At 42.2% G+C, this 12,557-nt stretch overlaps 1 protein-coding gene and 1 pseudogene across 2 annotated transcripts in view; both read left to right on the forward strand.

Annotated features, from left to right (window-relative positions):
* LOC143298637 (uncharacterized) overlaps window positions 1–12,557 on the forward strand; it is a 138,752-nt gene that overhangs the window by 38,557 nt on the left and 87,638 nt on the right. The window lies entirely within an intron of this gene.
* LOC143299122 (uncharacterized) overlaps window positions 1–12,557 on the forward strand; it is a 23,951-nt pseudogene that overhangs the window by 3,205 nt on the left and 8,189 nt on the right. Inside the window, exons 3-9 of the transcript XR_013057477.1 lie at window positions 1,785–1,989; window positions 2,803–3,059; window positions 4,355–4,618; window positions 5,621–5,850; window positions 8,358–8,567; window positions 11,627–11,856; window positions 12,515–12,552. The product of XR_013057477.1 is annotated as an uncharacterized LOC143299122 (transcript). The remainder of the gene's footprint in view (window positions 1–1,784; window positions 1,990–2,802; window positions 3,060–4,354; window positions 4,619–5,620; window positions 5,851–8,357; window positions 8,568–11,626; window positions 11,857–12,514; window positions 12,553–12,557) is intronic.

Below are 12,557 nucleotides of genomic sequence, written 5' to 3' on the forward strand. Positions count from 1 at the left end.
ACTGGGAACTGTTTTCCCTCATGCATAGGTGTGCAACATCATGTCCTTTCCTAATGACCCCTGTAACTTAGGAACTGTTCTGATCTGATTAACATGCTAACTATTTTCTCTCATGCCCAGGTGTGCGATGATATCTCTTTGACCATAGACCCCAGTAACATAGGAACTGTTTTGACCAGATTAACATGCTAACTGTTTTCTCTCATATGCAGGTGTGCAATGACATCCCTTCAACTATTGACCCCAGTAACATAAAAGCTATTTTATCTCATGCGCAGGTGTGCAATGACATCCCTTTAACTATTGACCCCAGTAATATAGAAGCTGTTTTATCTCACACGCAGGTGTGCGATGACATCTCTTTACTATTGACCCCAGTAACATATGAGCTATTTTATCTCATGCGCAGGTGTGCGATGGCATCTCTTTACCTATTGACCCCAGTAACATAGGAGCTATTTTATCTCACGCGCAGGTGGCGATGACATCTCTTTACCTATTGACCCCAGTAACATAGGAGCTATTTTATCTCATGCGCAGGTGTGCGATGGCATCTCTTTACCTATTGACCCCAGTAACATAGGAGCTATTTTATCTCATGCGCAGGTGTGCGATGACATCTCTTTACCTATTGACCCAGTAACATAGGAGCTATTTTATCTCGTGCGCAGGTGTGTGATGACATCTCTTTACCTATTGACCCCAGTAACATAGGAGCTATTTTATCTCACGCGCAGGTGGCGATGACATCTCTTTACCTATTGACCCCAGTAACATAGGAGCTATTTTATCTCATGCGCAGGTGTGCGATGGCATCTCTTTACCTATTGACCCCAGTAACATAGGAGCTATTTTATCTCATGCGCAGGTGTGCGATGACATCTCTTTACCTATTGACCCCAGTAACATAGGAGCTATTTAATCTCGCGCGCAGGTGTGTGATGACATCTCTTTACCTATTGACCCCAGTAACATATGAGCTATTTTATCTCATGCGCAGGTGTGCGATGGCATCTCTTACCTATTGACCCCAGTAACATAGGAGCTTTTTATCTCATGCGCAGGTGGCGATGACATCTCTTTACCTATTGACCCCAGTTACATAGGAGCTATTTTCTCTCATGCGCAGGTGTGCGATGACATCTCTTTACCTATTGACCCCAGTAACATAGGAGCTATTTTCTCTCATGCGCAGGTGTGCGATGACATCTCTTTACCTATTGACCCCAGTAACATATGAGCTATTTTCTCTCATGCGCAGGTGTGCGATGACATCTCTTTACCTATTGACCCCAGTAACATAGGTGCTATTTTATCTCACGCGCAGGTGTGCGATGACATCTCTTTACCTATTGACCCCAGTAACATATGAGCTATTTTCTGTCATGCGCAGGTGTGCGATGGCATCTCTTTACCTATTGACCCCAGTAACATAGGAGCTATTTTATCTCACGCGCAGGTGGCGATGACATCTCTTTACCTATTGACCCAGTTACATAGGAGCTATTTTCTCTCATGCGCAGGTGTGCGATGACATCTCTTTACCTATTGACACCAGTAACATATGAGCTGTTTTCTCTCATGCGCAGGTGTGCGATGACATCTCTTTACCTATTGACCCCAGTAACATAGGTGCTATTTATCTCATGCGCAGGTGTGCGATGACATCTCTTTACCTATTGACCCCAGTAACATATGAGCTATTTTCTCTCATGCACAGGTGAGAGATGACAACTCTTCCTGATGATCCCACTAACATGGGAGCTCTTTTCTGTGCTGTACAGGTGTATGAGTATGATGACTTCTACTTCCTGACGGACCCAGAGCAGCTGATCTACTCTCACTGGGCACACCGCAAGGAGTGGCAGCTGCTGGTGCAGCCCATCATGCTGCAGGACTTTGAGAACCTTCCCCTCGTCAAGTCCTACTTCTTCAAGTGCGCCATGTTCTTCGTGTCCCACCACAACGGGGTGGTTGAAACCAAGAAGGGTGAGCATTTGGTGTAAAGTTTTCTTCTTTTTTTCGTCCCACCATCCAGAAAGGTGAACACAGGACTTGGGATAAAGTTTTCTTCTTTTTTTTTCCCCATGCATAGAAGGTTATATTTCTTTTCAGCATCATCTGTGTAACAATGCCATGGTAAATGCCACATCAGTACAGCAGAATGACAACTTAGGACAAGTTTGAAAGTGAAAGTCTTGACACGTACCTCCATTTATGTACTTATTTCTTGAGTTTGGAAAAAAAAAAAGAAGAAAAGATATCTGAAAAGATTTCCAGCATGAAAATAGTCTGAGGTTAATTCTAGATGGCAGACAGTTTCAGTTTCAGTTTCACTTTCTCAAGGAGGCGTCACTGCGTTTCGGACAAATCCATACACGCTACACCACATCTGTTGAGCAGATGCCTGACCAGCAGCATAACCCAACGCGCTTAGTCAGGCCTTGAGTGCATGCTTACATATTTGTGTACCTATGAAAGTGGATTTCATTTTACGTAATTTCGCCAGAGGACAACACTCTCGTTGCCATGGGTTCTTTTTCAGTGCGCCAAGTGCGTGCTGCACACGGGACCTCGGTTTATCGTCTCATCCGAAAGACTAGACGCTCAGTTTGATTTTCCAGTCAAACTTAGGAGAAAGGGCGAGAGCGGGATTCGAACCCACACCCTCACGGACTCTCTGTATTGGCAGCTGAGCGTCTTAACCATTCTGCCACCTTCCTCCCCTTCCTTCCTTCCTTATGGCAGACAGCATAAAGACATTTTTTAATAAAGCATTCTGTGTTCTGCAAATTTTTGCAGGCCGCATTGCGCTGACCCTGGGCTACTGCAAGCCGACCAACTTCACGTACAAGATCACCTTCGCCAAGACCGGGGAGGAGATGTACCAGGGTCAGAGGCTGAAGACCTTTGCCCTGCAGCACCACGGCCAGAACCAGACTGGAACCTTTGTGTTCCGCGCGCCCTGCCCTGGGGAGTACTACTTCACCATCTTCGCCCAGTTGCTGACTGGGGAACTGGGCGTCAAGAACATCTTCACCGCCTCCTGCGAGTACAAGGTGAGTCTGACTGTTTCTGAGGGGCCTGAAAGTGTTTAGTTGGCCTGATATGCCTGAATGTGTGTTTAGTGGGGGAGAGTCTGACTGTTTCTGAGAAGCCTGAAAGTGTGTTTAGTTGGCCTGATATGCCTGAATGTGTGTTTAGTGGGGGAGAGTCTGACTGTTTCTGAGAAGTCTGAAAGTGTGTTTAGTTGGCCTGATATGCCTGAAAGTGTGTTTAGTGGGGGAGAGTCTGACTGTTTCTGAGAAGCCTGAAAGTGTGTTTAGTTGGCCTGATATGCCTGAAAGTATGTTTAGTGGGGAGAGTCTGACTGTTTCTGAGAAGCCTGAAAGTGTGTTTAGTTGGCCTGATATGCCTGAAAGTGTGTTTAGTGGGGGAGAGTTTGACTTTTTCTGATGGGGCTGAAAGTGTGTTTAGTTGGCCTGATATGCCTGAAAGTGTGTTTAGTTGGGGTGAGTCTGACTTTTTCTGATGGGGCTGAAAGTGTGTTGGCCTGATATGCCTGAAAGTGTGTTTAGTTGGGGCGAGTCTGACTGTTTCTGATGGGGCTGAAAGTGTGTTTAGTTGGCCTGATATGCCTGAAAGTGTGTTTAGTGGGGGAGAGTCTGACTGTTTCAGAGAAGCCTGAAAGTGTGTTTAGTGGGGGAGAGTCTGACTGTTTCTGATGGGCCTGAAAGTGTGTTTAGTGGAGGAGAGTCTGACTGTTTCTGATGGGCCTGGAAGTTTGTTTAGTGGGGGAGAGTCTGACTGTTTCAGAGAAGCCTGAAAGTGTGTTTAGTGGGGGAGAGTCTGACTGTTTCTGATGGGCCTGAAAGTGTGTTTAGTGGGGGAGAGTCTGACTGTTTCTGATGGGCCTGAAAGTGTGTTTAGTGGGGGAGAGTCTGACTGTTTCTGATGGGCCTGAATGTGTGTTTAGTGGAGGAGAGTCTGACTGTTTCTGATGGGCCTGAAAGTGTGTTTAGTGGGGGGGGGGGGAGAGACTTGATTGTTTCTGATGGGCCTGAAAGTGTCTTAGTGGGGGAGAGTCTGGCTGTTGCTGACTTTGGCAGTACAGTGGGTTAATTACGAATTTCTCTCATGTGTCAGAATACATCACAATTTTTTGTATGCTCTGAAGATTATTCATTGTAGTCATACTGCATTTGTTACCACGCAGTTGAAACTTGCTGCTCTAAAGATGTTCATTTTAGTCATACCTCTTTTGTTCTCACACAGTTGAATGTGCTGCTATAAAGATGTTCATTTTTAGTCATGACATTTTCGTTTTTACAAAAGCGAATGTTGTTTGTGACAGGTCATTGCTGATGCTGCCTCCATGGATGCAGCCCCACTGCCGTCGTGTTCGGATTCCTCCTGGGGCCCTGGAGTGGCTGTGGATCAGCTGGGCCTGGTGGCCAACCCTCCTGATGGCATCGTCACCACTGATGATGGCCGTGTTAACCTGGAGTTCAAGAAGACCAAGCCGGCCTACGTGCTGTGCAAGCTGCGACGCAATGGCATGAAGGACGAAGATCTGGAGAAGTGCATCAACGAGAAGGACACCGGGGACACGGTTCAGGTCAGTGGTGGATGTGGGTGTGGGTGTGAGTGGGTGTTTGTGTGGTGTGTGGGTTGGCAGGGTGGGTTTGATACTTTGAGAAAGTCACATTGTATTATAAAAAAAAATATATAAAAAAAATATAAAAAAGTTAACAGCTTTAAGACCACATGGAATACATTAAAAAATTTTTTTTTTTTTTTTTTAATTGAGAAACATGAGAGAGAGAAAAATCTGTGACATGATCAATCTTCAACTGTGTTCGTAGGCAGCTGGTCCCATGTTCACTCCTATGTGCAAGTGGGCTTTTACATGCATGACTGTTTTCACCCCCACCATTTAGGCAGCCATACTCCTGTTTCAGGGCTACATTTTTAACTCACTCAGTACTGCCAGTTAGCTCCCCTGACTCTCCCCACAGATGGGTAAGAAATAAAATCGCCAAAAAACAAATGTTAGAATTCATGAACTGAAAACTTTCAGACTGATCAGTAAGATAATAAGTCAGTTGGGGACAGAGTAGAAAACTTCCTCCCTTCTTTTGCTATCATCCAGTGAGATGATGAAATATCCATATTTTTTGTTCAAAATTTGCACACGCTGATGACTTGTAAACGAATCCAGGAAAGCACACAATTTGAAACATATTGAATTCAAAATGTAATGATGGGGCTGTATGGTCTACTTCTGTTGTCTGCCTTGTGACTGAGAAGAAACAAGGTCAGGCACCATTGTTGACATACACAGTTCACATGAACCAGTCACCTAGAAAATAACTCTCCTGCTCACGAGCGCAGCAACACACTCTATATTTATTGGTCACAGTGGAGAGTGGAAAGGTCAGTTATGATATCTTAGAGTATAACATCATTATGCAGATGAGGTGCCACTCCAAAAATTCAAAACTTTTTAAAGCCCAGATCGGTCTCCTTCGTCTGAACAGTTGTAAACAGTTGGGCCTTGATCGGGGCTCATCGTTCGGAGTGAGTTATGAACCTGCACAATTGGCTTGTGGGTGACCAGGTGACGGCCAACCTGCCCACGAAGGGGGAGTACGGCATTGAAGTGTACGGCAACGACCCGGCCAAGGATGGGGACACGTACACCCACATCTGCCAGTACTACGTGCACTACGCCACGCCCAATGAGCAGCAGCAGGCCTTCTACCAGGAGTCCCCTGAGCGCCGTGCCGCCATGGAGGACAAGGAGGGACCGTGCAGGCTCCGGGTGGATACCCGGGTGGAACCGCTGGGGTAGGTGTTTTTGCTGTGCTTTGCGCTGACAGCCTCGATTTCTCCATTCTCTTTGAATGAATTGTCTGTTTCACTTTGATTCCTTTTTATAATGCCAGTCCTTCATTTCTTCTTCTTTTTTTTTTTATTATTATTTTTTTAATTTACATAATACACTGTTCTGTTTGCATCTGAGATGTTTTTTCACTTTACCCTATTATTGTAGTTACTGTTGCATTTTAGATGTGTTCTTTGATTTTGTGTTACTGATTATTGGAGCCCAAATTTCCTTTCCTTTTTTTTTTTTTGATTATGTTGCTGTACTTAATCTTCTGGGTTTTTTTCATTTGTGTCTGATACTTCCGAAATTATCCTGCCTGACATTGCTGAATTTTTAATAGCCTTTTTTTTGTAAAAAAAAAATTGTAAATTTCACCATGTGTTTTTGTGTGTGTGTTTTTTTTTTTGTGTTTTTTTTTCTCTCCCTAAAACGTGTTCCTGTTGACATTTTTCCCCACAAGATATTTGCAGTAACTTGTCTTCCTAATGGGATGTCACTTCACACTATTCCATTAAATAAGAATATTCTGTTCAAGGAAGGAAAGACAGGTAAGGACAATGGAAAAGAAGTTAACCAGTATGTTTATGATTTATGAAATAACTTATAAAAGGTGAAATGAGAGGCCAGAAGGCAGTAAGAGAGTGAGCTTCTACCTCTCGTTGATTCAGTTAATTTTATGCTCCTGAAATGGTGAAATTAATCAGTCTAAAACACCATGATTTAGTCCTACAACTTGTATCTTGAATGCATGTATGTAATCCTGCCAGGTATACCTGGAAGAAAAGACCTGTAGCCCTCGCAAATTGTGGTTGATGAGGAGACATAGATCATGCTAGCTGAGTGAACTGAGCAGAGTTGAATCTTCCTGTAGCTGCCAGGCTCTTGCTGAATGTGTTTGAAGTGTAAAAAAGATCATCATCTGCAGTTTTCTATGCTGTTCTGTTTTGATTTGGGGAATTGAGTTTCTTCAAGTGAATGTTTCATCGTCTGCAGTCTGAACGCTGTTGTGTGTTGATTTGGGGAATTGAGTTCTTGCTCCCATGTGGTGCATTGAAGACTTGCAGAACACAATGGAACAGCTGTTGTACATTCCAGGGCTCACCACCTGTAGCCACAGTGCAGCCCTGAGGGTGAGGGTGAAGGAAGAGCTACAATGGGCTTTTATTGATTGGTGAAAATGTGTGACCTGGTAGTGAGGAGGGTGACTCATTGCGTAACTTTGTTCACGGTAGTGATTCTTTCTCTTCAGCTGTGGGTTGTTTTGCTAATGTCTGGCCAGTATTTGTGTGTGGTGTGGACCTACATGTCTACATTGTGTAGCCTGCCCATCGTTTGGCTTATATCAGAGATTGACATAACTTACAGCTGGGCCAACAGCAGAGTGAGGGCTGTGTGAGCAGTGGTTTTTCCACTGCAGTTGGAATTCATTTACAGCTTAGTCTTTTGTGAAGGACTATGACTCAAACCAGGAGGCAAGATTCCACTGGCTCTTAATGCTGTAGCCTTTGGGGTTATTTGGCCTTTGGGGACCAACCCAACTCTGACTGTCCTAAAGCCCTTCTTGGCTGAGAGGGTGAGGATGTAGTATGGGGAAGCACTGTCGACTATAATGAAAATCTCGCCCAGATAGTCCGGACAGCAGTTGCCTCCTCTGTTGTTGTGATGTTACTAGTTGGACACGACTGACCTCCCACAGATTGTCAGGGTTTCTGGAAAGTGAGGACAGCATTGTCTTTCAGTTTGACTGTCGAAACAAGAGTTGTGAATGTCATGCATGTGGGAACAGAGGTCATTGTTTTATCAGAGACATTTTCTTGATATTCTTTTGTGCACAGAGGTGTACAAGTGGTGTGTGGAGAACGTTTTTAATTGCATGCTAAATATTTATGTGCTGCAGACAGTGTTGTCTGATAAAGTTATGGTTTGGTTTGTTGATTCTTGATCACATTGACAGCACTACAGCTGCCTCATGAGCATGGATTCGTTGCGTAGACCATATAGTGTCTGTGTAGACTTTGCATGATGCAAAGATGTATTGAAAGCAAGTGGACTTTGTTCATATCCTGTCTTGTCAACAGGACAATCTTCCAACAAAATTTCTTTTGGATGATCACATTAAGAAATATGCTTTGGGGTATGTAGAGAAAATGCTTGGAAAAGAGGAATTGGGGCCAAGAAAAACAGACATTTTGATGGACTAATAACCCATATTAATTTGCATGACTCACAAATACCTTACCCTTTGTATAAAGAAGAGTGAAATACCTCACCCTTTGATGTGAAAAAAGGCTGAATTTACCCTTTGGTATGAAAAAAGTGAATTACCTTACCCTTTGGTATGAAGAGGAGTGATATAACTGACCCTTTCAGTGAAAACGAGGTGAAGTCCACTTGTAGATGCTAGTGGTGTTTTCTTTTTTTTTTTTTTTTTTTTTTTTTGACTAGTGCCATGTTGTGCCCCTTACAGCTGGATAACGCCACCGCTAACCTTAACCTCGACAACCCTGACGCCCTACCCCCACCCCCACCCGAGCTGCTGCAGCAGCAGTATCTGTATGGTACTGTCCCGGATAGTCGTCAGCAGGCCGTGATGTCCAACTACGCCCCTGTCCGAGGGCAGGGATACCCCACCTACGCTCCAGGTTCTGGCCACACGAATGTGGGCCAGCCACAGCAGGTCAGTTAGACCCTTCTTCAACTGGTATTTTACACACACAGTGTCCTTCGTCAGCTGGGATGGAGCTTGATAAACACACACATGCGCACAAAAAGCCACACACACACAAAGCCACACACATACACACGAAAAGCCATACACGTGCACACAAAATGCCACACACACACACACACACACACACACACACAGTCACAAACACACACACACACACACATGTAAAAAAACGGCCTGTAGGAAAAGACATGGGAGTGATGTAGTTGTGTACCACATTTTCGTAGATACAGATTGCATGTGTTCAGTGTTCCCCTCTTCAGCCTGCCAGTGGTAATTTTCTGTGCAACAGTTAGGCCTTTTTTTAGAGCCAGAAAAAAAATCCATAGAGCCAGAAAAGAAATGCATATTGCCACAGTTGTCGAGTGGACTCTGATTTGTTTGGCTGCTTTGTTAATTGTACAGTGGTCACAGCTTTCTCCAGATCAGTTTACGAAGATGGTAAGTCCAAGAACAAAGGTCCACAGGTACTGAGGTTGAATTTATGATGGACTGAGACATTGTTATTGGCCATTATTGTCACATCCTTTAAAAAAAAAATTTAAAAAAAAAAAAAAAAAAGAAAGAAAAAAAGCAAAAAATCTGGAGTTTGTTTTGTTCCAAGCTGTTTGTTCTGCCTTCTTGTGACATCACACAAAAATGAATGGAAGTCAGCTCACAAAGCTGCCTGGTCAGTTTTGGACCAACAAACAGAAATGGGAGTACTGGTTTGAAGTCTGATTTGAAATCAGCACGCACGCACACACGCACACTCTCACACACATACATATACACACACAAAGTATGCACAAATGTGCAGACTTTTGCATTTGGATACTTAGATCCATTCATTATTCAGGAGTATTAACATATTCCTTGTCGTCAGATGACTCAGTTCCAAACTTTTAAATCCACTTATATTTTAGGTTCACCATTCTCCTATTTGTGATGGAAAGTGACATTATATTATCCTGTATCTCATTTAATGACCGCTAGATTCGGCATGAAAACAAATGGAAATAGGGTACCAGCTCCATAAAGCAGATCCCTGTGTTTGGATTATACTCAGTCCTTAACCGCCTTACCATTTGACAGAACGAATGTGTGCAGCGTTGTTTGTGTTGTACAAATTACAATGATAGATTTTTTGTCATTTTTTCGTTGGGCACATGAAAAGTGTGTCATGTTTTGTGTTGCAGGACTGAACATATTTCTGTTTTTGGTGCAGCTTGATTGAAGTTTCTTATATTGATTTTTTTCTTATTGACATTTTATTTGTTATAACTGTTACACTGTTTATTTTATTGTTATGTTGTTTTTGTCAAAGCACCATGAGTTTTGTCAAGTCGTGTTTATTTTTGTCACAACAGTGCAACTTTTGTGATGCTTCTTGTCTAGTGTGAATGTATAGTTTCAACAACTGACACAAGATCGGTTTGCTTTATGTTTTTTAAATTTTAATGACAGGTGTTGTTTATTATTTGGTACTTTTTTATCTGTTATTTTTATTACTGTGAGTTTTGTCAAGCTTCATGTCACTTGGGAATGTATTGTGTCTATAACTAACACAAATCCTATTGGCATACTGGTGTTTGTAGACATCCAGTTAAAGAATTAATTTTTACATCTGAATGTTGTTTGAAGATGAATAAAATAAAGACCAATGAGGGGGAGTTGTGTAGTGAGTTGCGGTAAACAGATGGATGGTGGGATCAAAAGATGAATGTTTGAAATAGATAGAAGTACAGTCTAAGAAAATTACTTAATGGACTTCGTGAAAGGAAGTTGTTGATTTAAGAACTGGTAGTCAATGTAAAAAAAAAAAAAAAAATGAAAACATCAATGTTCCCATTCACTGTAGATGACACACTTTGTGCAGCATGGATTTTGTGAATTGGTGTACTGTCTTTCATTGTATTGACAAGCTTACATTGACAAAAGTCATATTGGAAAGTCTGCCAAAATCCCCCTGATTTACTGAGTTTGGCATGACCAAAAACTTTTTTTTTTTTTTTAAATTGTACAAGAAAGCTGATGTAATAATGCTGAAGTGTTATACGTATCTAAATATCATGTATTTTGTAGAAGCTGAATGTTGTTGTCAGTCTGGATTCACCTTGGATCTACATTGGCTTTGTTTGCAATGCTGTGATCTTGTTCCAAACATTTCACATATCAGACCACAGTCTTCACTTGAAAGATTTGTGGAATGGGCAACAACCTTATGTTGTATATGTATGTGGAGGAAGAGAGGGTGATTTTTTTCCCCACATTGGAATGTTTTTTCACACACCACACACACACACACATTCACACATACACACACACCTCTGAATATCACACCAACACTTCTGAACCTGGGTGCCATCCAATGAAGCTGAAATTTTGGCAACATTTTTTTTTACTTGCCTGTTGGACTGTTTAAATTTATTTTTTAAATGTATTTTAACAGTTTTTTTTCAGTACAAAAGATTAAAAAAAAAAAAATATATATATATATATATATACACACATTATGACAGTTTATCAATACAAGGAAGTAATTTAGCAGTTGTAATCAAAAGAAAATTTGTTTTTGTTTTAAACTATGTAATTTAACTGTTGTATCAGTACAAAGATTTAAAAAGTAAAAAAAAAAAAAAAAAAAAAAAAAAAATTCATAGTTGAATGAATGAATGATATTGATACTTAAATTTTGTCTATCCTTGGTCAGACATCAAGTTCTAAGCGCTTTACAAACGTTTACTCATTTGCACAACAGGCTGCCTACCTGGAAGAGCTGAATTCATTTCCTGTTTCATTCAATCAGATTTCAGGCACGCACACACACACACACACACACACACACACACTGACAGACATGTAAGCTGTATCGATACAAACTTGTTTAATGATGCTTTTTTCGTGCCAGTAATGTATTTTAACAGTTGTATCAATACAGAAGTTTAATAATAACATTTTCTAAAATGTACGTCAACAGTTGTATCAAAACGAACAATGCGTAACGATGCGTCTTGGTGCGGGGACAGGCGGTGGTGGCGCAGTCAGCCATCCCGGCCAGCACGAAGCCCCTGGAGGTGCAGAAGCGAAGCATGGTCAGGCCCCACCGGCAGCACCCCAAGACTTCCAGCTGTCCACGGTGACCAAGGACAAGGGGGAGGCCCCGCCCCCCGGCCCCGCCTCCACGCCCCAGCAGAAACCCACGCTGGAGGCCATCGATCGGCAGGTGCTGCAGAGTGTGGACGACCACGCCATCCAGGTGAGTGAGGAGGAGTTATGATCTTGGTTCTGTCTTTTGTTTAACTTCACTTTGATTTTAAGTGTTATTGGATGTTTATTGTTTGTTTGTGTGTGTTTGTGTGTGTGTGTGTGTGTGTGTGTGTGTGTGCTGTTTGTTGTTGCTAGTTTTGTGTTAAACCTGCATGGGCGATTTCAAGGCCTGACTAGCTTGTTGGGTTTTTGCGTAGTTCAGCCATCTTTTAAAAAAATTTTTTTTTTATTAAAAACTTATTTTTTTACGTAGACATTGTGTAGTAGTGTACATCTCAGTTCACAGTCTCTTTGAAACTGTTACAGGTGATTTGTTTGTACAAACTTTTTTTTGGAGGTATATAAAACAGAGGACTGAAAGGAAGAGGAAAAAGAAGAAAGGTATGTCGATTCATCAGCCCTGCAAGTCCTGAAAAGGAGGGAAAGCAAATAGGTGGGTGATCCCCAGCCCTTGGCATAGTTCTGGTTTGTATCTAACATTCCTAGTGAGTAACTGGTCCAGCTGTATATAACGATCAAAATACCAGTGTATTTGTTATGCATTTTCAGTGTGTTTTTTTTTAACATTTGTGGTGGTTTCCTTATTTTCTTACACCATTTCTTTCATGATCATTCCCTGTCTCATGATTTTTTGCTGTGTCACCCAGGTGTCAAAGTCTGACCACAACAGTTTCCGTGACCTGGTGTGGG

This window comes from Babylonia areolata, chromosome 24, assembly GCF_041734735.1.
Source record: "Babylonia areolata isolate BAREFJ2019XMU chromosome 24, ASM4173473v1, whole genome shotgun sequence".
Lineage (NCBI taxonomy): Eukaryota > Metazoa > Mollusca > Gastropoda > Neogastropoda > Buccinidae > Babylonia > Babylonia areolata.